At 34.0% G+C, this 25,816-nt stretch overlaps 1 protein-coding gene across 1 annotated transcript in view; it reads right to left on the bottom strand.

Annotated features, from left to right (window-relative positions):
• The window catches only part of LOC127856977 (SUN domain-containing ossification factor-like), a 148,767-nt gene that overhangs the window by 122,643 nt on the left and 308 nt on the right, over positions 1-25,816 (bottom strand). The gene's annotated exons all lie outside the window — the stretch shown is intronic.

Here is a 25,816-nt window from a genome sequence, read left to right on the forward strand (position 1 = left end):
TTAAGCTTTATTTAATTTAATTCTTACATAGTTGATAAGTCTACTTATTGCTTTGTTCACTTAGCCTACTGTACCTTATGCATATTGAAGAGTACAGAAAACAGAACATTGTTTAAGCTTTGAAAATGCGGATTTTTTCTCGCGATTGGTTAACCTTTAATATTAAATGCAGTCTAACAAAGCTGTCTAGACTACGCCTTACATACTGGTAATGTTGCACTCGAGAAGTAGAAGTTGGTTGTCAATAGGGGGCAATAAGGGATTATATATATAGCGATGGTAACTTTTAGCCAGACAGAGCTTGAATGGCGAATTTAATTGTGAATTTATAGATCGTTTTAACGAATATCTGGACAAATTGTATCATATCGGGACGCTGGAACAATCACCAAACTGGCGGGACTGTCCCGTCGAGATCTGGCATGTATGCTTTAATTCCGTTAACCATATATGCAAATCAATGATTTCTCAAATCTAAAGCAATTAAATCGTTCTTAAATGGTTCTTTATTCCAGAAAAAAATAGCGAAACCAAAAGCATAAATATTATCGATGGAAAGTAATCCAGATCAATTAAAAGTATTGAAATAAATTAGAATTACGGTTATGTGCTTTTCTGAGATATCCTACGTCTAATGAAACTAAACAGTATTTATTTAAAAAAAAGCATAATAATCAATGATCTGTTAATTTTTTTTTAACCGATCCTGTTTTTCAAAGCTGCACATAAGATACGATTGATAGTGGCATTTGTGGCAATCAGGAAAAGTTTGCTCCGGACGGTCATAAATTCGGACATTTTAATATCAAGTTTAAAAATCAAATATTCGAATATATTCGAATAATGACAAACGAATATTCGGATATCGTTTCCAGTATTCGTTCCCATCCCTAATTTTTTTTGTATTCTTTTTATGTTATGTCTATGAAAGGTGCAGTTAAATAAAGCAAATTAGATCAAACGCATTTGTTAATATTTTTGATTTTGTTAAATTTAAAACTTACGCCTATAATAAGAAGGTGCATGAGGAATTAGGTAGATTTCCGTTATATGCTAAAAGATGCGTAAAGAATTTTACAATATTTGTTTAAAAATACAATTGAATTATTAACTGCAAAACTAGTATTATTATTACATTTGCAAAACCGAGCATTGCATGATTGTAAAAAATGATACGAGAGTTTCAAATGTTTAACAATTGTTAAACAAATGTACACTTTCCCATTTATTTGAAAATCCTTATATAACTGACAGTTAACTGTCGCTATATAAATTAAAATTTAGAAATACTGACACTTGCACGCAGGTAGGATTTGGTAAAATAATTGGGCCGCGTTCTGTAAAAAGGGGGTTTAATGCATGTGCGTAAAATGTCGTCCCAGATTACCCTGTGGATTCCGCACAGGCTAATCAGGAACGATAATTACCGCTTTAATGATATTTTTCGTTTACAGAAAGTCCTTTTTAGAAAAATCCACTATATGCGGATAGTGTCGTTCCTGATTAGCCTTTGCGGACTGCACAGGCTAATCCGGGACGACACTTTACGCACATGAATTAAACCCCCTTTTCACAGAACACGACTCAAATAGACGTTCTTCACTTGATATGTATAGAATTTTAAGTAAAGACTGTTTAAAACTTCACTTAAAGGGACTGTCCAACAGTCAAAAGCGTCGTTCGACGCGAATCGATTGCTTAGATAGCTAAAAAATACCCCCGCACCAGTCGTGATCGTCGATGGTCGAGTGGTAAAGTCGGGAGACATTTTACTCCATAACTCCATGACTCTAGGGGTCAGCGGTTCGAACCCTGTGTAGGTTAATGTTTTTTCTTCTTTTTTAATTTGTGTTCTTATTTTTTACTGGAGATTTTTAGTTCAAATGTTTAAATTTATCCATATAACGCATTTTTAGCAGTTTATGAGCTTTAATACATGCCAAAATCTGTTGGACAGACCCTTTAAATGGGAAAGCTACGTATATTAAGTAAAATCATGTCTTCGTTTGCGAATTTTTAACACTAAGGCTTCTGTAAAAAAAAGGTAGGAATTTGACTTAAAATGAACTGTTTTGGTTAGCTATGCTATACATTTATGCTTTTTCTACAGTATGATTCATTTATACGAAAAGCGGCATTACATTTGTATCGATACGTGCTTGATGTGTACTATTAAAAATGGTAAAAGCGGTCAAACAGAAAAAATACATTTATCGCATATTTTTATATAAAAAATAAAAAAAATCTATAAAAAAGAATACATAAAAATATATATTATTATTTATGTTTTCTTTACCGTTTGGACTCGAACATGCAAAATGTACGTTAATATGTTGAGCATAATACCAGTAGAGTATTTGCATTCTAATAGAAAGAAGGTACAACATGTTTTAACTGCTAAACTACCTACATATCATTATGTTCGCAAGGTAACCCAAAGATCTCTAAAACCTCTCGAGGATTTGAATAACACCGTCTGTCGCCGTAAATATACTCATGTTTTGCTAAAATGAAATGTTTGCTAGTCGCGTCGTTTACTAAAATGTCATCTCCTGTCAAGTGTGTAAGCCATTTATATCCGTGATCTTTCATGAATGACATTATTTTGTCTCTGTGTTGATCCGTTTCTATGGTGAAGACATCAATGTCAATTTGGTTCCAGTCTATGGCTTCCAGGATGTACAATTCTGCGCCTTCAACATCCAATGAGAAGTAATCCACCTTTCTAGTTCCAATCACGATCAGAACATCCAAGAGGCTGTAACATTGAACGGTTACGGTGTTGTTGTACGTCTTGTCATTTTTAAATTTGATACTTTCGCTGTTTATTCTATTCCTGTGACGTGCAGTTATGACTGCATCTGCACTGGACAAGAATCCGGCAAGCGTAAATGTCAAGGACGTATTCGTATATCCAAGGCAACAGTTAATAGCATAACAATTTCTGTTTACCGAAGCTATGGGAGAAAACATGTGGGGATTGGCTTCAAAAGTCCCGTCCAGTTGTTTTTCATTTCGAAGAGTAATGTGTTCGATAGAGACTGTCAGTCATATGCTCCAATTTCAACAAAAAACCCATTTCTTTTCGACCCAAAAAACTGACTAAGGTACTTATCTTGCCCATACTGCGAAAAAGAATCCTTTTTACGAAGATTTGGGTGCAAATTATAACTGCCGTTTCCATGAATCAGTACTTTCCGAATGCGATCGCTGACTGTCCCTGTGTGATCGTTTTTTGTCCCCGCGGATTTTGCTGTTTTGTCTGAAGATACCGTCATATCTGCATGCCAGCCGAATGGGTCCAAATTACATATTGGGTTTGTTGATCTATGCAAACTGTCCGGTTTAATCTGCAAAGCCATCGTCACAAGGTAAAAGAAAAATGCACAAGTACAGAATTTCACAATAAACGGCTTCATGTTGGTGCGCAACGTTTTCGCAAGCATTTTGAATGAACCAAGACGTTTAAAAGCGTGTACTCCAGTCGGTAAGTATAACACACTTGCAATGAAATTTGATTTAAAGCAGAAAATCGATACGCTTCATAACCAACCTACGCGCGGCGATATGATTGGATCCAGCATTAAACAGACCAGTTTCACATGAATACGACTGTTGCTATTTTTAGATATCACCTGACCCGTCGAACTTCAGAACGAGGCTGAAAGTCACTCAATGTAACTACAAAAATAATTGCCTTTAAATGTGCCTTCATTAACAAGTATATGATCAAAGCCACATGTCACACCTTTAACAAGCTGATAATCCTTTTGATTGAATAATTAAAGAGCAATTAAAATTCTTTAAGATGTTTGTTTTACCTAAGATTAGGCAATTAAAGTGATTTCTGGACCTTTTTAATTTAAAATTATAATGATCTAAGTTTCTATGAAATAATACTGAATCCAAATACAGAGATATACTATTCTAATGGAAACAACATGATATTAGCACTGGGGGGGGGGCAAATGTCCACTTCTAAAATAAGCACTTGGGGGCAAATGTCCAGATGCAAAATAAGCACTCGGGGGCTTATATCCTACGTGTCATTTCTACTGGGGGGCAATTGTCTAAATGTTCATTTTTTCATTTGGGGGGGGGGGGGGTTTGTCATGGGGGGGCTTATGTCTGGATCCCGTGCCGTATACCGTAGTACCTAAGTAGAACGTATCCCCACATGAGGGTAAACGTTGCATACAAATAACGAACGAAAAAACGCATGTGAATTTATTGATAGTTTAATAGCATATTTAACAACATACAACATTACACAACGGTTAATAATAAATTAACGAAATACTTCTTTATTGAAGATTAGATTGTACTCATAGATCTTTGAAATTCGTTTACCAAACATGAATACACATTTCATCACACATACATTTATTTGTTGTTTAATATTGTTATTTGTTTAACTTAAATATATAAAACTGCTAGATTATAATGAACACAATAAAAATCAAGTATTTGATACATCAACTAGACCTGTTCGTATTCAGTGGCAATTAGGTGGTTTATAAGATTTGTGCAAAGTTCTGTAAATAAACATTTGAAAAATAATTATCATAAGAGAAATAGTCGCGTTTTGAGAAATTTGGGCATAATGCTTGTGCGAAAAGTTTTATTCCAAATTAGCCTGTGCAGTCCACACAGGCTAATCATGGACGACTTTTTCCGCCTAAATTGGATATGGCTATGTGAAAACAGCATAAATCCATAACAGCCTGCGAGTACCTCGCAGTCTGTTCAGGTTTTATACTGTTTGCTGCTGACCTGTATGTAGGGGTTTGAAATGAAGCCTTTAAATTGGAATCTAGTAAAAAAGGTCTTTAATTAAATTGTTCATTTCTTACAAAAGCAACTGCACATGCGTCAAAATACGCATCTAAGTGGTAAAGAATACGCATCTAAGTGGTAAAGATTTTATTTACCAACCAATATGTGTTTTTGAAACGTGAAGCCTGTATTGAGCAACGCCGAATCATCATCCAAACGGATGCAGTAGTCATGGTCGGTCCCCTTATCACATGTTTGGACATAACCATTACTACAGGTTGGACTGTTGCCAGTACACGAATCATTTTTCAATCCCGATAGAATGGGTATTTTGTCATCTGTGCTGGTGGTGACCTTAGGTTTTTTCCATTGGTACTTCTGAGTACCAAAGCCCTTACAGCGTTTTTTCCTCCGTGGCATCCTGCAAAAAAAAATGTTCAAAATATAAGTGCAGTTATGATTTCATCAACATAAAGTATGCGTCAGAGACATTGATGTATGAACATTCAATACTTATTGTCCACATACTAGTGTAATTATAACATTAGTATCCTCTTGGTGCACAAATAGTGAAACAAAATCTACCTAGCTGGAAACTGGATATGTTTTTTCATAAAAGTCATGGTCCAAAATGCCAACTTTTGTACACAATACACAATTAACAGTTTTGTCTTTCACGTTTGAGTGAAACAAATGTTAACATCTGAAATACAGTCTATATGGGTTGAGGATGTCGTGTTTTGCAGACATAAGCAATAAACATGTTCATGTACTAAAAAGTGAATAATATAATTTTTGATCCATAATTAAGTTTGTTGCTGCAGACGAATAACAATCCAACAATTTTAGTCCAAATAACATATTGTAACCAATTCTTTCTGTCTAATTATACCATGCATTAAGGTTTGTAATCATTATTAATTTAGGATTAGCATTTGCGCCTGTAAATAATAACATTGAGAAAAACAAAATGTGTCGTGCACCAAAACCATGGTTTAATGAAAACATTCTTGATCTTAAACGCAAAACACGAAAACTGGAACGCATGTGGAGAAAATACAAACAACCAGACCTATATGAACTTTTCAAAATTGCCAGAAATAAATACACTTTCGAGTTGAATGCAGAGAAGCAACGATCGCTTAGTCAAAAAGTAATTGATTTTCACGGAGGTTCTAAAAAACTCTACAAGTTTGTATCAGAATTAACAGGAAAAAATACTGATAACCCTATGCCGGAAGGTGAAAGCGACGCTGGATAGCTGAAAATTTTGCCGATCACTTCCTGGATAAAATCAACAAAATTCGAGATGCCCTTTCAAGTTTCGAAAATTTCACACCCGATCACAAGGAAGTACCATGTTTCGGTATGTTCGAGGAGCTAACCCAAGATGAAGTGAAAAAGATCATCAATCATCTTCAAGCAAAATCATGCGAACTAGATGCATTGCCAACAAGAGTACTAAAATCATTTTTAAACAAGTTACTACCGTTCGTGACAAAATTGGTTAATCTCTTTCCTTCAAAATTTAAACAGGCAATAGTAAGACCACTTCTTAAGAAAATTGGACTAGACCTGAGTTATGCCAACTATAGACCAGTGAGCAACTTATCATTTCTATTGAAAGTGATTGAAAAAGCTACTTTGTTTAGACTCAATATACACGTAAATGAAAACAATCACCTTCCAAAAAATCAGTCAGCCTACAGACAATTCCATTCTTGTGAATCTGCTTTACTTAGACAAGTCAATGATATACTCGAAGGTATGGAGGAACAAGAGGTTACAGCACTTATCGCCATTGATTTGAGTGCTGCCTTCGATACAGTCGATCATGACATTCTACTAGACGTGTTACAAAAACAATACGGTGCATGTGGCACGGCACTTAACTGGATAGACTCGTATCTTCGTCCAAGAAGCTGTCGCATAAGTGTTAATTAAGCTTTATCGGCGGCACGTTTTTTGGAGTGTAGTGTCCCCAAGAGTAGTTGTCTTGGTCCATGGCTCTACCTGACGTACGCTGGAACACTGTTTGATGTCGTTCCTCCCTCCATCACAGTCTACGGTTTTGCAGACGACCACACCGCAAACAAGCGATTCAAACCTACATCTTCTTCTGTTGAAAGAACTGCCATTCAAGAACTTGAAAGTTGTGCACTCGTTATTAACAACTAAATGAACGAGAATAAACTGAAAATGAACGCATCAAAAACGGAATTCATCATGTTCGGTAGTAGACCCCAATTAAATAAATGTCAATCTAAAGAAATATATATTGCTGGTGACACTGTTAAAGCAGAAAAATGCATACGGTATTTGGGTGCATATTTTGACGAAACACTAAATTTTAAAGAACACATCAAAATTAAGTGCCGTACAGCTATGTACAACTACCTTAAATAAAAAACAAAAGGAAATACAGAACAAAAGAAGCAACAGAAATACTCGTTTTGTCTTTGGTAATATCCCATCTGGATAATTGTAATCTCATCTTGTATGGAACAGCTCAATGCGAAATAAAAAAAATGCAAAGTATCCAAAACATGTGTGCCAAATTGGTACTCGGCCGACAGAAATATGACAGTTCAAAAGATGCCTTGTTTAAACTACAATGGCTACCAGTAAAGGCTAAGATAACATTCAAATTACTGAACTTCATGTAAATTGTTCTGTTGGTCACGCGACATTTACTTTTAAAAGAAAAAGTACCAGCACGTTACCTACGATCTACCGTCTCGTATGACGGATGTTATGATGTGAAACGCACAAAGAGAAAAACTTTCATGGACAGGAGTTTCGGAGTTGTTGGTCCGAAACTGTGGAATGACCTACCATCAAGCATTCGGACTTCTGTCTCAATAGACATTTTCAAAAGGAATTTGAAAACATTTCTCTTCAGAGACTTTTACAACCTATTTTAATTTGAATACCTGTGATTTCAAAACAAACCGAGGCTCAGTTCTATGGGCTTATTTGTCCAACAACCATGACTCAGAGCACTAAGAAATTGAAGAATTGTGCGGGCTTCTTTGCTCGAAAAGGATATTTATTGTACAAGTGACCGGTAACCAAAAATCATTAGGGCTTCTTTGCTCAACGATTGAATGACATCATCCAGCGATCTTTAAGTCACGCTTAGCCCCTCTTGCTGTGTCTTATAGTCACACTGAAATTTTAACCTTCCAGTTGTGTCTTGTAGTCACACTTGGTCAGTCTATTTGTGACTTGTAGTCACAATAGTTAAATTACGGTTAAAAACCCAAAAGAAGTGTCCGTAAGGGTGACAGGCGACCGGTAGCTGTGGGATCCAACAGCCAGAGTGCAGAAATATCCTTTCACGTATCCTTTCAGTTAATGAAAAACAGTATCTTTATGTTGCCAAAACTTTGCTCATAATATCATTATAATTATTGTCTTCACCCTAGTTATATCAATTTATTACATAATATTTTATTTTCCCTGTGTTCTAATATCGTAGCCTGTATTGTTTTATTGCTTAAGTTTCTTACAGCATTTTTATTTATATCACACATTTTTAGATCATTAATCCTTTAATTGATGCTGCATAAAAGTATCAATCACGCTTATTTTTATCAATTATATGTATATTTATATGTTTTGTACAACGCCATTGAATATAATTATATAAATAGGCGTTTCTTCAAATTAGCAAGTTTCAAGTTTCAAGTTTAATAAAATTGCTTCAAAATTAGCCTTTCCTTATAGCAACATGAAAATGCAACAAAATACGTCAAAAATTGACCTCATCTATCCATAGATAGCAAAGCTACAGAAACAGTCTTACATGTACATGAAGAGATATATAACACTGTATTATGTGAAGTTGGAATAAAACATCAACTTGGGAATAAATTGTGTATATTCAACTATTCATAAAATGAAGTTTTACATGTTGTATTTATTTAGTTTGACAATTTATAATTAAAATATATACTTGCATATATAATAGCTTCAATTACATTGATTTTACTACAAAACTGGATTTTTTAAATAATTTTTTATTTTATTCATCATACAATAAAACTGTGTCTATGCCGCGCACGAACACAGTTTTAAAATACAGTTAAAATGATAAAAATACAATCACTGTTAATAAAAAAGCCATAAAGAATTGCTTATTAAGAGTGAAGTATGAATAAAAAATTACAAAAACAAAAATACATTCAGATCTTGAAATGATTAGTTTTGTTTGAGATAATCACCAAACGGATATCCATTCCCAGCTTGATGTCTTATTCCAAATTCACAGAATACAGTGCTTATTCAAGGTATGGTATCCATACAAACGGCACCCGGTCAATCGGCACCCAGTGTTGTTTTGCATACGCTGACAGTCGGTACCCTGTAAATGTGTCGACGCGGACAGTCTGCACCTTGTAAATTTGTCGACCCGGACAATCGGCACCCGATTTATTCATATAACCGGGCAAACGGCACTCTATATAAAGTTCCCGGTCATAGCTATATGTATGGACAGAATCGTTGTGTTTTTATTGAGGATATCACTGAAAAGTCGGTTGAAATCGGTTTTAATAATATATCGATTCCCGCTTGTAATTGATTAAAACAAGCATATTTGTAAATTGTGACGACACTTAGCGGTTATTACGGGGATAATTAGTTGACAGCGATTAAATAATTAGTTCATCAAGCAATGTTAACGTAATCTAATTGCAGAAAACAAACAGCGTGAAAAACATAATCAGCCGACAATATTTGCGGTCATTTTTCAATAATGACGATTAAATAATAATTTGCGAACAAATAATGAAGATTTAACAATTACCGATAATTGATAAAGCACGGGGAGATAAAAGAAATTTTCCGAAATGTATCACTTCTGTCGGACACTGATTGAGAAAAACGCTCTAGGCCACGATGTCGCACAAGTTAATTGACGCGTGTATGACAATACACAGGGTCGAGTGTGCACACAGTAACCGATAAAATAATCGCCATTGTCGTTAATGTCTGGCATCAGCGTGAGCACTGGTTGTTTATTATTGGTGTTTTCACTTCAAATACACTTATATTAGTTAATGCAGCAAACTAACACAATATTGCGGAAAGAGAAAAATAATGCATTTAAGGTCAACCGTACTTTCGATTTATTAATCATCTCTTTGACCAAAGCAATTAGCGGATTGGACGAATTAGTTCAACTAGGTGTTAACGGGTCGTCATCCGTGTATTGTGATGTTTTTAAATTATATATTGTATACATATATTTGGGCAAGGCAAATGCAAGCCAGTTGTAATTTCCATACTATAATTTTATTTGTTGTCAAATAGTATAATCGCCTTTAATCGGATGCCGTTTGTCCGGGTATACAAATAAATCGGTTTCCGTTTGTCTGGGTATACACATAAATCGGGTGCCGATTGTCCGGGTCGACAAATTTACAGGGTGCCGACTATCCGCGTATACAAAAAAAAAACACTGGGTGCCGATTTACTTGGTGCCGTTTGTCCTACACTCCTTATTCAAGAGTGTACTAAATATAGTGGTATTAGTTTATTATAGCCTTGTAACAATATTAAAATGAAACAAAATAAGTCCAAAATTAGCCAAATCTATTGAAAAATAGCAAAGTTATAGAAAAAAGCGTCCAAGCTATTTTTAGTCTTATCTTCTCAATATGTCAATGTCCGAAACATTTTAATATATGTCTTACAAGATGAGATATTCACGTGTTTGCTAAATATAGTGCTATGTGTTTAGTCTACCACTGTAGCAATATAAAAATGAAACACAATAAGTCCAAAAATAACCAAATCGATCCACAAATAGCAAAGTTATAGAAAAAGGCGTCCAAGCTATTCTTTAAGTCTTCCCGCCTCAATGTGTCAATGGTTGAAACATTAAAGTATATATGAACGTGAATATGTTACTGACATTTTTTAATTGATATCTATAGCCTTCACCACTTGCAAATGGTTTTGCAACAATATATACACATGTACATAATGGACAACAGTCAAATAGAATTCTTAAAAGAAAATATGCATTTAATTTTTAACAGCCTGTAATGAGAATCAATAAAAAGTGAAAACAACTTCAGCTAATGCTACTATGATTAATTTATGTTTAAAACATGTATACCCATTTTTTCGTACATAACACTTGAAAAAAGTTAAAACATATTTTCTTTATGTCTATTGTTGCACTGCTATTATTTTCTTATCAATGTGATACATTGTAAATTACCATGATGTATTATATAACTTCTGTTGAATTAAGTTTCCAGCCAATATGTTTTATAAAAAAAATATATAAATAACTTTCAATTGTACAATAAATGTACACAAGAAAATAAACCAATACATGTACATGTGTAGCAATAAAAAAACAAATCCTGTTGACACTCAATATAAAATACAAACAATAACAAACTTATTTCAATAAAATATAACTAATGTTGTAAAAAACATTTAGTCTCGAACTCACAGCTGGACCTTTGACACAAAGTTTTTAGAGTTTAATAATGTTTAATAGTTTCCAGCCTTAAGTCAGAAGGCTTACAATATCCATTGATAATCCTTCTACTAGAATACTGTTAATACCACAGAACAATACATAAACTCAGTAAAAACTAATTATTAATATTATTTGCATCATAACTTCAGGCAAGAACAGTTTGAATCATGCATTTACAACTATACATTCAAATCTGAATGAAGTTGAAAAAGGCCACATCAGCTTATAAACTTTAAAGGGAGTTTTATTAATCATATGTTAAATACTGGTAAAGTAATCTGTTAAACACGGATCTTCCTCAAGGATATGGATTCTTTCTGCTTGATTACTAGAATGGCATTAATATAGATAATTATGTTTTTATAAAGCCACCTTTTCAAAATTCACTTCACTGGAAAACTTTATTTATAGTCCCTTTTTAATTAAACAATCCCACTTAAATGAACATAATAGAAAGTGTTAATGACATATAAATAAGTATTAACTAATGATATACAATTTATTATAATTAAAGATCATATTCAGTACATCATCATTTACATTATTTTGATAAATGTGCACAAATCCCCTTTAAGAAATTCAGACACTGATAAAACTGACCAATCCCACCAAAATAAAGTCCTTTAATTGTCAAGCATAGAAGGAAATAAATCCTACATGAACATGTATTCCTTTCACCGGTGGATTTTAAAATGGCAATTTATCAACCTTTATTGAAATTTACACTTGCCATAAACACAATAACCATCTAAGGTTTTCGTGTTCTGTGAAGACCAATTTGGAAACAAAAGGTTTCTTTTACGTACTCACTATATCAAATGTTACACATTTAAATTGCATGCCTCTTGTTAGAGTTTTTGAAACTGTTGTCGTCATGATTTCAAAGAAGTGTTGTTTCAAATGCAAAGGGATTAAGATAAAACATGGTATCAAATAAGAAAATTCTGCAACAAAATAGAGGCTCATAAATTGCAAAAGAAAGTTTTGTTACATTACAATTTACAAATGTATTAACAGAGCAACTGAAATTACTATGTGTTTATCAAATTAAGCTCATATCTGCTTAACACCGATAGGCTGTTTTGTTGCTTTGGCAAGACCAATCAGAATCTCATTTTAAAATGCTTCAGGGCTTTTTTGACTTATTTTGCAGCCATTATTGGTTCATATTCCCAGTGACATAAAAGGTAGTATACTTTCGCCCAAGCGATTCCCTGCAAAATGGATCATCATGATTTGACCTTCAGATGTCTTTAAATAAAGCTGTTAAGTTTAGCAAAGAGTTTTGCAGTTTTAACCCTTTACCACTAAAATGCGTATTTTTACGCATTTGTAGTCCCTTTAGAAGTTATATTTCATTTAAAACCTTTCTAACTAGATTTTAGTTTTTAAGGCTTCATCTCTAAACCTTTCATGTAGATACTGATGAGCAGCAAACAGCATAAAACCTGAACAGACTGTGAGTTACTAGCAGGCTGTTCTGGTTTTATGCTGTTTGCACATTTTCACTTTTCTTCTTTAAGTGGGAAAAGGTTAATACACCTTTCACTGATATGTTTATGTTAGGCATTTCTGTTGAATGTTAGTTATTCGAATAATCATTGAAAAGTTATAAACCAAACCAAACAATATTTTTATTATTTAGTTTTAGTACAAAAAGTAATTACACGCAATCATCATTGTATAAATTATATTTATTTTTAAAAAGGATATCTTTTTAGTAACTTAGAATTTAGAATATTTGTAAATCAATCCCCATTAATGTATTAGCGTAAAAATCCGCCCCCCCCCCATGGAAAGGCACCAGCCCCTGCACACATATACACTTATTATTGTTGTACAACATTTAAACAGCTGGAAGTGTATATGAATGTGATGTTACGCATGACACAGCTTGTAAACCTAAATCACATATTTGTACTGAGGTTTAAAAATGTAATCTGTCAGGTTTCACCTAGTGTTTCGTGCAAATATCATAATTAGTGTTGGTGAAAAAATATGTCAAACATTACATGTAATCTAAGAGTTATGAGCATCATATATACACATATATTACATCAGGGGTTCTGAAATAAGGTGTCCCAGTTGTCCGAGTCGTCAATTTCCCCTTCCGGACAAGCAGTTTTTCAAAGCTGGCTCGTCCGGGGACAAGTACAGTTTCCGTGGTAAACATTTTTTGAGAACGTAACTACTCGATTTTCCGAAAACCAAAAACGAAAGTTTATATAAATAGCTAATGATTAATCTGCGGACTGGCACACGTTTTCAACTGCAAGGTAGGTAATTTTCCGATAATAATTATTTAATGTAGTAAATCAGTCCACGCGTATTTAGCAACAGTCAATCATGCATAAGATAACATTTTCAGTAGAGAAACCAGCGCACATATCTATAGCGACAGCCAATCACGCATCAGATAACATTTTTTGTAAATTGCAAATGGCCTCATACATGTTCTACCGACATGCAGCGAACATTATATGTTTTTTTTAATAAAATGACTTCAACGTCAAGCCATGACGCAAATCAGACCAATGATAAAATCAGTTCGGCGTCGGAGAAGACGAGAAAAAACAAGTACGAATATGATAAAGCCTATGACGCCAAGCGGAAACGAGAATTTGTTAACTCTTGGCTAAATGATTCCCCTTGGCTTGAAAACGTTGCCGGTGTGTGTAAATGTAAACTTTCTAAGGAGTAATCTTTATTAGCAGATAAAGTATGTTTGTATCATTTGCTTAATTAGTAATGATCTTTTCTTTACCTTTCTTAAAAGTACGGACAAGTACTTCTTTGGTACGGACAAGTGAATTTGTGGGTCCAGCTTGTCCGTGGACAAGTAGACTCTTAAAATATTTCAGAACCCCTGATTACATGTACACAAATTAAGTGACTAATTTTTTATCTTGGCAGCAAATGATTTGTTGATACATTTTGCTTATTTAAAGTAAAGAGCTATCATAAATTAAAATGAAAGAAGACAAGGTATAAATATCAAAGCATTTTTATTTTGCTTTTTAACAAATATCTGCTGATATTGAACAATACAGTTCTTGCTGACATGCATTTCCAAAATGTACAGACTTTGTCAAGTTAAACAAGCAAGATATAAGAAACAAGTAAATTTAACCGCCGAGTTTAAGCGGCTTCCCCCATGAAAAAAGTATACTTTTTCCCCTTTTTCAGCAAAAAATTCCCTGTCCAAAAAAAATTTTTTTTTTTTAAATTTATACCCATGTTGCCAGCTGGTATAATGCTATTAACCTTTGATTAAATGTATATTTATGTATATCACACTAAATTATAGCAATTTTAGGTGTTGAATGGTTGGTGAAAAGATCTTCTAGAGAAAAGAAATTCCCCTTTTCGCCCAAAACGAAGCGAAATTCACCCTCATGAGGGATGTGGGTGGCTTCCCCTGGCGGCAAGAGAGGGCCCTGTGTTATTAACAGATAGTGTACATTGCCATTTGGCGTGCATCATCTTCTTATCCATATTATATACTCATACCAAGCTTCAATGAAATCCGCCAAAGCACTTCCAAGATATGGCTCCGGACGGACGGAAAGACAGACGGACCGAAAGACGGAAAAACAGACAGATGGACGGCAGGGCTTTTCACCCTTATATAACAGAAATTCGGCCCTTCCCAATCGAAAATAAGGTAATTTTTCCCAAAATTGATAGAGGAATTTCCCAAATTGTAAAAAAAAATAATTTTGGGCATATCCCAAATTGAAAGCAATGAGCACTAGAGCTGTAACAATTCGGTTCGATGCATCGAAAAACCGGTTCAACGCCGCCGATTCTATTTCGATACCAATACGACCAATTTCGATTTGATAAACTGCAATCCCGATTGATCTGAATTTTAAACCTTACTTTCCAAATCCGTCAGCTAAACTTTCTTGTCATTTGTAATACGTCTTGTGATTGGTCAATAGCCAATATGGCATCCAATGAATGAATGAATAACATGCTGAGCATTACATCAGCCGGTAAAATGGCTTCTTCAACCATGCTGAAAGACGCACCGTCAAAATTAAATCCAAAAGTATGGGAACATTTCGGGTTTCACTAAGGTTCTACATGTAATGCAAAGGCAACTTGCAAAACGTGTTTTGATGACGTAAGTTACCCTAATTCTGGAAGCACTAAGATTGCTAGTCAGTTAGAGTTTAGTAAACAATAATGTGATTTGTGTCACATACATTTTGATAACAGAAAGTTACTGTTACTAAATTATACCCATGTGACGTTTTGATCTCATTTTTTCCTCAATACATATGGTTTGTTTACTAAACTGTGTGCATTCTGTTAAGAAGTCAACTTGAAGTTGTTTATATACTTACATATTTTTTTTCTGTTAAACACATCTGATACATAACTCAACAGGAAGTTTTGTTAAATCAATTTGTTACTTATAAAACAATGATGCATTTTTTTAAAACTAAACACTTTAAATGTACAACATAATAAGTTAATAACAAATAAGAAATACCAAACATATTAATTCATGTCCCGGTAAACCCAAACATGAAATAGTTTGCAAAATAAGCAGCAAATAGTGTAATTTGAGTTGAATCGAAAATAATAAAATCGGACCATATGGTATCGTAATAGAAACAAACCGAATGATGTGTGAATCGTTACAGCTCTAATGAGCACTAATATGATTAAAAATGCACCACAATGTGTCTTTTACTAATTCTGCACAATGAAAAGACCCTGTATCAAAAACTTTAAAAACATATGGTCTTCCCAAAATGAGCAGTTATTGCGCATGAAATTCCCAATTTGAAAGGTCCCTGGCCTCTTCCCAATTTCCTGATAAAGCCCTGGACGGACTGACAATGCCAAAACAATATCCGTCCACCTATGGGATAATAATGAATTAATGTACATGTAACACCCTTCCCTGCAAAATATAGATACACCATAACACAGTATTCTTTTCCTGATATAGCCAAACTGCAATAACCTATTGAATAGACAATGTATGAATGACCGATATATGCTGAAAAGGATCAAATATCTGCATTTACTGATAGTTACATGTAAGCAGACAACTACAGTAACTGTTAAAGACACAATAAGTCAATACAACCGTTTAAAGCTTAACCCTATGCAAAGCATGTAAACCTTCGTCTGGTTGTTTTGAATGGTAAACTAGCCTTCAACTTTAAAACTCGGTCACCTAGAATAGAGCACTTTAGATGAATGGGGTTTTACTATAAATTGTCGACCAAGGTAAATATGTAGAAAGGATAAAAGTTGACATGGCCTTAGAAGGCAGATAAAAGTGAACAATTCAGACATCCTTGTTTGCTTTAAGGCGGTGTAGACTTTGCACCAAAATTTTGTTTATGTTATCTTTCTTTGTTGTTCAATTTAAATGTCCTACATGTACCTCACCAGCATGTTTACAATAATTTTGAAATGAATGATTAATTTATCTTACTTTTTGTTCAATCCATACCAAATAAAAAAAAATAATTTTAAAGCATGTAAGACACTCACTTCTTAAGAAATGTGCTTAAATGACCCTGCTTAAACTACCAAAAAAATAATAATTATGGTTCTAGATATAAAGTCCCTTTAACTAGAGAAAATCTTGATAGCAAATATTTTCAATAATTGCCTAGTCATAGCTGCCAACATTTTTTTTCATTTTCCATTCCAAAAAATTAAGTATGCTTTATACATACATAACTGTTCATGTTACAACACACATTTAATATATGTGAAGGTATATACGTTCTTACAATGCATATACAGGATCAACAGGAAAAGATTAACTGGAATCCACCTATATAAACATGTTTTTCAAGTAAATTTATGAATATACATTGTAACTGTATATTGATCAAGTAAAACTCATGATACCAAGTTAAGAACAACAGCTGCATTTACTGAATGCTAAACCTTTAAGATAATTTTATCTGCAACCAGTTACCCCAAACTTAATCATTCAAGAACCTGTTTTTCAAAAACAATACAACTTGCCAAAATCAAATGTTAGTGTTTCTACATGTAAGTACACGCACAATGCATAGAACTAATTTTCATAAGCCATGGTTAATGGTAAGTGTAAATCTTCAATCAGCGATGACATTCTTATCATGATGCAGCTGTTGCATCATCAGACATCTTTGTATTTAAAATTTCAATGAACAAGTTTTTGTCAGTAAGACATGCTCCAATGTCTCAAGGATTGCTTTATTTTCAAAGGGTAAGTTAATGTTCATCAGGGCTGATATTCCCCAACCAATTCTTAAATGTGAAAAAAAGAATAGAATTAGAACCACAAAATTATGTTCAAATTCAAAATACAGGCTATAAATTTTACTTTTGTCATTAGTAAATTTTTGTTTCTGTCATATTGAACTGTATCATACTACTGGAACAAAACATTTTAAATAATATTCTTCATTTTAAAACTAAAGTCGAAAAATTGGACAGTGAATAAAAACAAAAATAACAGAAGCTTAGTAATCAGGGCTTCCGCTGCCGTTCGCCAATGGTGAAAATTCAGCAAATTCGACGAATAAAATAATCGTTTGGCGAAAACGTACGGCGAACGATTTTTGTCAGGAAAAAATTGTTCGCTGGACGTTTTTGCCAAACAATTATTTTCCTGACAAATGCCATTCCAGATAGTAAACTCTTTCAGCTTTAGACTGTGCTTCAATACATCGCCGTATTATTGACCTGCATTAACATCTGTCAGAAACCGGATATCGAGACAAAGGAAACTGACTGGTGTAACCGTCGATCTTATCAGCTTAAATAAACAATAACATCTGATTAAAGATTGCTGCCGATTTCAATCAATATGAGTAAAAGCCGTTAGCGAATTATCAACTTAGTCACACAATGAACGTAAGTAAAGAAGTTAATAATTGATTTTAATTTCGAGAAGTTCGTAATGTTTGTGATGATTAAAGGCTTAATGCGTTACAATTGTGAATGACGATAGATGAAGGGGTATAAAACCCTTGACATTTACGGCGAAGGTGTCGGAAATTGTGACTGCCATAATGGCGACCATAGGCAATAAGCGTCCTTTGGACTCTGACGAATCTTATGACCCGGTCTCAAAAAAAACACAAATCTGATAATAGATCATTTAAAGATGTTTGGCTTTAGGAATTCATGTGGTTAGATAATAATGCAAAATCAAAAACGATGTATTGCAAAATATGCATACAGTTTCAAAAATCAAATTCATTCACTTCTGGGTGTAGTATGTTGAAAAAAGACAACATTTCAAAACACGAAAAATCTAAATGTAATAAAAAAGAATGACAATCATTAATATTAAAATGTATATACATTAATATTTTTTTTATTATTAATAATATATTAAAAATAACAATAATAATTTATGTTCATAATAAATATATATTGACACTTTTCAAAATGAGCTTTTTGTTTTGAAATTTAGCATATTTGATTTAGTTTATTTCAGATCACAAAGAGGCCTCACAAGCATCTAGTCTGAAAACATCCATGACAAATGCGAAGGCTGCAGCAATATCCAAAAGTGAAGCGGCTGTAGTGTCGGCTATGACTAATGTGTACTTTGATGCACAACTGTGTTTCTTTTGTTATCGCACACATGATGATTATAGTAATAAACATATTAAAGCTTCTTTGTTTAGTTTCTTCTTTTACACTTCTGTAGCCTATACTTACAACAGGAGGTTCCATATGCTTTGCTAATACTTTGGCTACAGTTTCTAAAATTTGGCTACAAAAAAATCCATTTAGCTAAAATGTTGGCTACAGAAATTTTTGGGCCAGGGGGAGCCCTGGTAATAATGTAGATATTAAGTCTAAAACTTTGAAAATGGCAAGAAAAACCTACTTAAATGTGTTTTAGTATATTTTTTGTACCCGTTGTACATTAAGGCAGTGATTTTTTTTGCTAAAAATTACCACCGATTTTCGGCTGCTTCCCAATCGCAAAAATCAATGTTTTTTCCCAAAAAGGAGACCAAAATTTCCCCAAAAAATCTGATTTCCAAAAAAAAAATCTCAACTTTTTATTTAAACATCCTACAAAATATATAACTTTAATTTAATTCTTTTTTTCGATAAATAATTCCGAATTTTCCACTTTTATCAATTATAACAATTCCCATTTTGACTAGACTCCTTTTCCCAAAATGGCTAGAAAAACCCCTGAACATGCACTTAAAAACAATTTTAATTCTGTTACTTATAATCATATTTATAATGCTTAATTTTTCCCAATTTCATGCTTTATTGCACTATTTTTCCCAACTTCATGGTTTACCGCGCTAATTTTCCCAATTCAAATGGCACAGGCTGTAACAAATAAAAGCAAATAAAATCACTGTTAGGTATACTTAAGAATACCTGGTTTACATATTACTACCGGTAGTACCACAGCCGACAATGACCAAACTGGCTCTAGTTACTGGTACGTTTCCCCATCCCCACCACCCATTGATTGGAAAAAGAATAAGCTTACAAGTCTGTGTTTTAAAATGTGTATCAAGGCTTGCTCAGAACTGTCAGTTTCAATCATAAAGGCAGACATTAAAGATTTTAAGTACTGTTCAATCGCTGCCTCCACTCACATAAAATAAAACAATAAAAAACTTGTAAAATTCATACTGACCTTGTGACTTGAACTTTGAAATACAATCAGTCCGATGAGAGTCCAAAGAATGAATCTGGAACAAAAATCATTTTAACCCCTTACCACTTAGATACGTATTTTAACACATTTGTGGCCCCTTAGAAAATTAAATTTAATTAAAGACATTTTTTACTAGATTCTAGATTTAAAAGCTTCATTTCCAACCCTTAGATACTGATGAGCAGCAAACAGTATAAAACCTGCACAGAGTGCGAGTTACTCTCAGCTGTGCTGATTTTATGCTGTTTGCACATAGCCATTTCCACTTTGCTTCTGAGTGGGAAAGGGTTAAAAGAAAAAGGAAAATAAATTGGCAAGTAAGTCTTGTTTATTCTAAGGTGATGCTATGATTTTTAAATTAAGTAACATATTATTTTATTAGTTTGTTCATCATTCATTAGTATGTTTATCAAATGTTTTATAAGCCGCTTATTTGTGAAAAAAATGTAAACATATTAAAGGAATAACACGAGAAAGAGTTTCATTTTTCAATTGAGAATCTACATGTATTTATGGAAAGTACACATGTGCAAAAGTCTAAAATCTAGCAGTCAATCAGAAGGACCAATATTATGAGAAATGTTGTACATGTACAGATTACTACAGGGAGCTTAAAGTCTAACCAGTTTTTGTCAAAACATGGCCGGTTTAATTTTAAATGCAGTTTTTGTTGGTATATCAGGGGTGGCGAAATCTCAAAAAACTATACTTGTCCACGGACAATCATTTAGGAAATTTAACTTGTCTGATGCTGAACTACACTTGTCTGTAAATGTTTATATAAATTATAAACGCATTTATTGATTAATGTAAAATAATGTGGAATATATCAAAATGAGTATGATTTGCTTGTTGTGTTTATAATTGTATTTCAATGGTACATTCATTATAGCAGTATATTATAAACAATATAAAGACTTTCTCAAACTTTTAATCTTGCAAAGCTAGTGTTATTAAAACATGTGTTGAACATAAGTACATCGTAATCTTAACAAATTCAACTAGTCCAATATGTGGACCTCATCAGACTGAGGCTCTGCACTGCTACTGGTTGCAATTTGATTATCATCAACTGGTACATGTAACCATTGAAAATCTGTTAGCCAAGTTTCTTGAAAAGTTCTGGTGCGTTTACTTAGATCATATTTTTTATCATAATCTTTCTTAGTTTTTTGGGAGGTGGACTGCTCAAAGCTTCGGGTTTCTGCTCCGTTGTTGAAGATTTTAAAAAACAAAATGTTCCATCTTTACCATTAAAGTCGTCTTAAATAACAAGGTAGACCGTGTTTTGATTATCTTAGTTTGATACTTTTTATTTCCGTCTGATTGTAAAAATAAAGAAACCAGTCTGTACACCGTCTAACAGTTGGGCCGAATGTTGAAAATGCGGCATGCTCCCGGTCTCTTATAGAATAAGGGAGATCACTGCGCAATAGAGTGCCCGTATTTAAGCTTGATTGCTCCGCAGATAGCACTAACAATGTAATCGCGTGTCAACATCCAGTTTTGTAAAACTTAATTACGGCTTAAATACAATGTATTTTTGAATACCTGGACACGATAAAAAACTAGTTGTCCACGGACAACTTTATTGAAAAAAATCAGTTGCCCAGACAAGCAAATGTACGACTCGGGCAACTCGGACATTTGATTTTGCCACCCCTGTATGTCCAAGAATACACCAGGGCTTTCCTTAGACCTCAAATCTCAAGAGTCAATGACTCTTGGGACCAAATTTTCACGAGTCAAAATCAAATTTGTATGAGTCATCATTTTAACGCAGGAGAGTCAATGATCTTTTGTACTTTAAGCAAATTACTGAGATATAATATATAAAAAGCAACAAATTTACAAATATCTAAACATTTATTTCTTATATTCCAGTCAATAAAAGAGATAATGCAAACATACATTGTGACCAACATTGTGAGCATTATTTTTAAGTGAAATCAATACGAAAATAAAAATCGCACTTGTAGTGACATAATATATATCAGGGGTGTCGATTGTCCCAAATTCAAAATACGGAAAATTAAGCAGAGATTCATGCAGAGACCATAGGATAAATGGAATAGAGGACAGAGCCCCTCGAGCCCTTGCTTATTGTTATTCTTTATTTTCTTTCTATGTGCAATTTCTTGTGAGTACAATGTGAAATTTTATCAATCAGACCATCCGTAACACCGCATGTGTATTCGTCATTCTATAAAAAATGTTATCAAGATCGTTAGAAATAAATTAAAATCGACGAACCATACCGTATCAGAAAACAGGTAGAGATACGTCGTTTGCAAATGAAATGAAATGTGTTTTGTTTCTGCAGAAAATGAAAGCCAGTAATAAGTTAACCTAGCAAATACGCAATTATTATATAATTCGGTTGACATATTGTTTTAAGTATGATATTGCAGTGCTTTACTTTGCTAATAGATAATTTATAGTTGGCGGAGATTAGCAACGTTCGTAGAATGGTACGGTTTTCGGAAAGTAGCGAAGATGTTTCGTCAGTTACTGCTCATGTCAGTGCCAGCCGTTTACAATCAAAATACCTCTTTAAACTAACTAATCGGATTTACATTTATCTCAAAATCGACCCTGAACGGCTCAAATCCGGATTTAATTATTTCATGTGCCATCTTTACCGAAGACGTGCGACAAACACGCCGATTTTCTATGCCGTCTCAAATGGTCAATTATTACACCTATGTTGCAATCAATTAGCACATGCAGCATCCAAATTTGTCACTTTGCCACACGGTCAGTTATACCAGTTCTATGGTTATTTTTAGCAACTCTGATGCAAAGCATGTAAATTGGCGATAAAGAGAGTACATATGCCAGCATAACTTTCGCGCGTCTCAGCGTTTTTTTTCACCTGTTACGGAACAGGTCCTGTCCCCTAGAAATTGGGAATTTTTGAGTCGCGAAATCCTTCAAATTGGGAATTTTCGCGTCGTGAAATTCATCAAATTGGGAAATATCAAAAATCATACAAATACATCAACTGGAATCTATTTTATGTAGTAAACAATGCTTTTATACACTATCAATGGCATTCTGGGATAGGGTAAATCATAAGTCTGTATAACAAATACCAGTTTATTAAAAAAAATAATAAGAACTGGTTTTCCACATAGAATTAATGGGTATTGCCTCAATATAACTGAAAATTGTTTAAAATGGCATAAAGCCCAATAAAACAATTACTTTGTGTGGCAATTTGAGATAACTTGTCTAAATTAAAAGGACCAGCAGATGACCATTGTTATAATGGAAAACAGAAATTTAGGTGGAAAACATTGTGTCAAAGGGTGACGTGCTTATTACAAGGTCTCCCTTGGTCAATATCAAAACTTTCTGTGTGACTTTTCTCAATGTTTGACTGTTCACTTGATGTGCAAGGCGAGTCAATGTGATAACTTGCCGAGGGCAGTACCGCCTTACCAACTGGCTCAGCTGAAAATTCTTGAAGGGTACCATCATTTGACCTCACGGAGAATTAATTTTCTTTGGTTCAGGACGAAACCCAAAGTCTTCAAGACTTTAATGCTTGGCTGATTTCGTCAAGTAGTATTTTGAATTGTGACTCATTTTCTGGCTATTTATATAAAAACCACAATGCAATGTGCAAAATCGTCGAAAGTAGTTGACTTTTTAACTTAGCCGCGAGTATTTGAAGAGTAAAATGAGATTTCGGATTTCCATATTTGGGTTTGTTTACTACGTAAAGACGTCGCTACGAATAAAACCAAAACACGGGAAAATATTTTGTCAAAGTCGGCATTTCGAAATATCTATCATTCTTTTCTGATAAGGGTTTTATTTTGTATATTGAATCTGTATTTAACGAGAACGTTCAATAAAAAACTGTCACGAACATGTGAAACATTGTTATCGAAACGTACAAAACAAGGTCAATTTTATTACTATTGCCTTATTTGGTTGACTGTTTCCCCGCCAGCATTCAATAATGCCGCATTATGTATGCCGGCTGGGGAACAGTCAACTTGGTAACTAGGTGGCTCCACCTATCGGAAGTTGCGTCGGACTCATTCTAAAAGAACAACAACAACTACAACAAAAATTGTTTCCTTTTCATACTTGTTTACTAACTTCTGAAGTCGTTTTGAGACAAAAAAGATAGTCTATTTAAGATTTTCGAATCGACACGAGGCCATTTTTATATAAACTATTTGGGATAGGTCCGTTGGCGATTTTGGGACCAGGTCCGGTCCCGATTGGGAACAGGGCCATTTACCGGACCTGTTTAAAGAAGGAAAAAAAACGCTGCGTCTTTGAACGGTGCAAACATGGAATAAAACAGGGTTGGGTACACTGTATTCAGCATTGAAAATACATTCCAGTGTTTTTTTTTGGATGAAATATTCGGCGTTATTCGGCCCCATTCACCCATCTTTAGAGTATATATTTTTCCCCCAAATATTTTTAAAATTCCCCTCTCGGAAGTGTTATTCAATTTTAATCAATACCTCATTTAAATACGTCTTTTGTTACAAATTAACTACAATTTTCCTGAACTGCATCTGCATGTTTACTTTATTTTAGCCTTTACCGCAAACCTTACGTATTTCACTATCACGACTTTCGCTTTACGACATCTACTGCAAACCATACGTATTCCAACATGTTGCAAAACAACAAAAGCTATCGTAAAAAAATTGACAAATCTGTTTTAACTTAAAAATAAATTGATATTCTTTTCAAACAAGTACAACTTAAAAGTCAGTCTTCTTCAAATGCCGGCAGTGAAACGCCAGACACGTCCGGTCAAGAGAGTGTTGAAAGACTGTTTAGTTTGCTCAACCTGCTTTGCACGCCACAGAGAAACAGGCTTGGGGAAGCTACACAGAAGTCTGATCAGACATTGTCTTCACACGGAGAGACTTGGTGAAGAGGAGGTCACCAGAATAATTGATAAATTCGCTGAAAAGCCCAGAAATGTTGAACTTTGAACATGAACATTACATGTTAATGAATAAAAGAGTTTGAATTATGTTTTTCTCCCTCTGTATGGTGAATTATAGTGTTAAAACTTGATTTTGTACTGTTACTAGCTAAGCATAGGAATTTTCCCCTTTTACGCGCGAATTTTCCCCCTCTCAGAGGACTCGACTCCCTTCCCCCAAAACTGAAAAAAACCACTGCATTCTGACATACATGTATTGTGGAAGTATATCTTAAAATATTGTGGATATGGATGTTATAATTATATATTGGATATTATTAAAACTGATGCGGGTGAGTCCATTCTGTTTTAGTGGGTTTAATACATGTCGTTTCTGCAAACAGCTGAAAACAAACGCTCAGATAAATAATGGAACGTTGATACACGCGTCATCGAACCAGCAGTGTTTTAATTGGTCATTACTAGATTTCTCAATGGGCAAAACTCCGCCTACTGGGCGGACTTGTGCTTCAATGATTGGAAACGGGCGATAACGGTTAGCGTCTACCAAAAGATACTCCGCCCCAAGCCAATAAGCAATTACTCTTAACAACTTTTGATCTCTTTGACGCAAGTGGGTACATTCCCCCGGGTCAAATGTGACGCATGACGTAATTTTCTCAAGAGTCAAACTAGGGTATTCTGTAATTTTCAAGCGTCAAAGGAAAGCCCTGATACACATTTAACTATGGATTAACATGTAAAACATGTTTTTTTAAATTTTCACTTAAAATATTTAGATGTATGCATTAAGAAGGCCGAAACTACGGAGACATATTCTAATGATTAAATAAATGATGATCATTCAAACCACTAGCACAATGTTGGTAGCAATTTTGAATATGTCACATGCATTTAATGATTTTACAATGATTAACTTTAACTTAATTTTAACTTTTAA

The sequence above is a fragment of the Dreissena polymorpha genome, chromosome 14 (assembly GCF_020536995.1).
Source record: "Dreissena polymorpha isolate Duluth1 chromosome 14, UMN_Dpol_1.0, whole genome shotgun sequence".
NCBI classification, from domain to species: domain Eukaryota; kingdom Metazoa; phylum Mollusca; class Bivalvia; order Myida; family Dreissenidae; genus Dreissena; species Dreissena polymorpha.